At 53.6% G+C, this 2,527-nt stretch overlaps 1 long non-coding RNA gene across 2 annotated transcripts; it reads left to right on the top strand.

Annotated features, from left to right (window-relative positions):
* The first annotated feature begins 29 nt into the window (after nt 1-29).
* On the top strand, nt 30-1,112 carry LOC106727253. Of its 2 annotated transcripts, XR_001363420.1 has the most exons (3): nt 30-118; nt 803-921; nt 1,025-1,112. It is a non-coding gene; the product is annotated as an uncharacterized LOC106727253 (long non-coding RNA). The 2 variants fall into 2 exon arrangements; XR_001363421.1 differs by lacking the exon at nt 1,025-1,112 and having other exon boundaries at nt 803-947.
* The last annotated feature ends 1,415 nt before the right edge of the window (nt 1,113-2,527 follow it).

The following is a 2,527-nucleotide window of genomic DNA, read 5'->3' as shown; positions in this document are numbered from 1 at the left end:
GGAGGACTACACCGCCCCTACCCTCGCGCGGGGGCGGAGGGCAGTGCCTGCCTGTGCTGGCCCCACGGTCAGAAAGCTCCCCTAAAAAGTGGGAGAATCCGATCTTCGCGCCGTGCAGGTCCGTCTCCTAACCCAGCGGGTCCGGCCCGGCCTCCATCTGACCTTCGCTCCGGAATCCGGATGGGCCTGGAGCGCTCTAGGAAAGAGATGGAGGAATGACCGGAATGGAGAGACAGAGGGGAGGAAAGGAACACAGAAAATGCAAAGAAAGAAAACGAGGGAAAGCTGTTGATTTTGTTTTGTTTTGTTTTTTTTTTTAAAGATATTTTTATTGATATCAGAGAGGAAGAGAGGAAAGATAGAAACATCAATCATTGATCAGCTGCCTCCTGCACGCCCACACCGGAGATTGAGCCGCAACCTGGGCATGTGCCCTTGACTGGAACTGAACCCAGGACCCTTCAGTCTGCAGGCCGATGCTCTATCCACTGAGCCAAACCAGCTGGAGCTCATTTTATTCTTAATTTCCCTCCCTCCTTGACTCTGGCGGTAAAAGGTGTTTTTCTCATTTTACCGGAGAGGAAACTGAAGCACAGAGAGGAGTGACCTACCCCAACTCACAGCAAATTTGAAACAGCCCCTGAGCTCTGGCTGGGGTTGGTAGATGAAGGGCAGGGAAGTGTGTGTGTGGGGGGGGGCAACGGTCCTGGGGCCACAGGGCCCAGGAGGGAGGTGGCACTGGGGTCTCTGCCGGAGCCCACCAGCTCTGCCTGCCACTCATCTCTCTCTCCTTCCCCGTCAGGAGCACGCAGACCACTGGAGACAAAGTGAGAAGACAGCTGTCTACAGGCAGGAAGAGGGCCTCCACCAGGAGCCAAGTTGGCCGGCACCTTGATCTTGGACTTCTCCGCCCCGAGAGCTGTGAGAAATACACTTCTGTTGTTTAAGCTGCCCAGTCTGTGGTCTTTTGTTATGGCGGCCAGAAGAGACTAAGGCTGTCCCCTTTTCTTCCTTCTCTCCCCAGATCCCTTCTCAACCTCTCAGTCAATGGAAGCCTCTCTGGACTTCACAGCCTAGTTTGGTGCAGCTCCAGTTTGCAGTCACTCACGGTGTGTTGTCCATGCCAGGCTCTGGGTTGGGCACTGCGCACCCAGAAATAAAAAGTGCCCACCCAGTCCCCACCCCAGAGGAGCTGCAGCCTGGTGCGGTGGCAGACAGGTCGATAACCGCTACCCACCGCCAGGATGTCGTGTGGTAGGCCGGATAAGCCTGAAAGCCCAGCGAGTGTCCCACCCTCAGGCCCATCAGACCAGACTTGCTCTGAGGGAGGCGTTCTCTCCCAAGTTGCCATGGTGTAAGCCTGCAGCCAGCGGCCTCAGTCCCCATGCTGGCCCTGGCTCATACTACTGGCCCTGTGCAAGACTTTGAGCCAATAGCTAATGAAGAGATCTGGCCTATTTCTGCCCAATAAGGACCAACCCACCAATCAGCCAGCCATCTGACAAATATTTATTGAATATGCACTCTGTTCCAAGCCCTGGACTGAAAAACTCACATTACACTCTTAGGGGAGGCAGACGTTAACCGGTAACCACGCTCTGGTATAAAAGCCCACCGTACCCACAGCAGGGACAGTCACCATGCTGGGGGAGCCGGAGAGGCTTCTCTGGAAAGTGCTGATTGACCTGAGATCTTCCAGAAGATCAGGAATTGAACAAAGGAAAGGACATTCCCAAGAGAGGCTACCAGAGCATGTGCAAAGGCCCTGAGGTGACAGGGCATGTGGGATGAGATGGCGGTTGCCAGAATGGGCCAACTGGGTCTCAGTTAGGGAGCTTCATCTTTAAGAGTGATGGCAGCCAGGTAAGGGCTTACAGCAGGGAAGAAATGGAGACTCTTCCCTCCAAAGTGCAAGTCCCATCAACGTCCTGCCCCCATTTCTTCTCACTGTGACTTGGGCCTATACTCTCTCACCAGGAGCAGCGGCCTCCACCCATCCCTTCTGCCTCCCCCTAATTTCATGCCCACACTCCAATTTTCTGTGCAGCAGCCAGAACGATCTTTCAAAGTCCAACCATTTTAAAAGAAAAGAATAATCCTGCTACTCGGTAAGGCAGACTTTATTCGGGACTATCACGATAGGTATGGGGAGCACTGCGTGGGGTTTTGCAGTAAGGGAGAGAGATTGCCCTCAACTCCAAATACAATAAGGAAAAGTGGGAGTTTATCCCCAAGGAGCAGGGGAGAGGGGGGTTACTGAGGGGAAACATCTGGCTAAATGGGCCTAGCAGGGTTCTTGCAGAAGGCAGGCCAGGGTACTCAGACGTCACCTGGAGGTTGGTGGGAGATGAGGAACTTGGTCAAATATCAAGAGTGATCAGGTATTGAGGGTGAGGGATTCTGGCCAAACCAACTTGATAGGAGTCTTGCTAAAACTGGACTCTACACGGACAAAGACAGGAGCCAAAGGTCAAGCAGAGGGCTCAAAGGAGCCTGCCTAAAGTTTGGTCAAGAAGAGACTCTTTAG

Source organism: Myotis brandtii, unplaced genomic scaffold (genome assembly GCF_000412655.1).
Source record: "Myotis brandtii unplaced genomic scaffold, ASM41265v1 scaffold397, whole genome shotgun sequence".
NCBI lineage: Eukaryota > Metazoa > Chordata > Mammalia > Chiroptera > Vespertilionidae > Myotis > Myotis brandtii.
The sequence above is the reverse complement of the archived record's forward strand: the minus strand, read 5'-3'. Positions and strand labels throughout refer to the sequence as shown.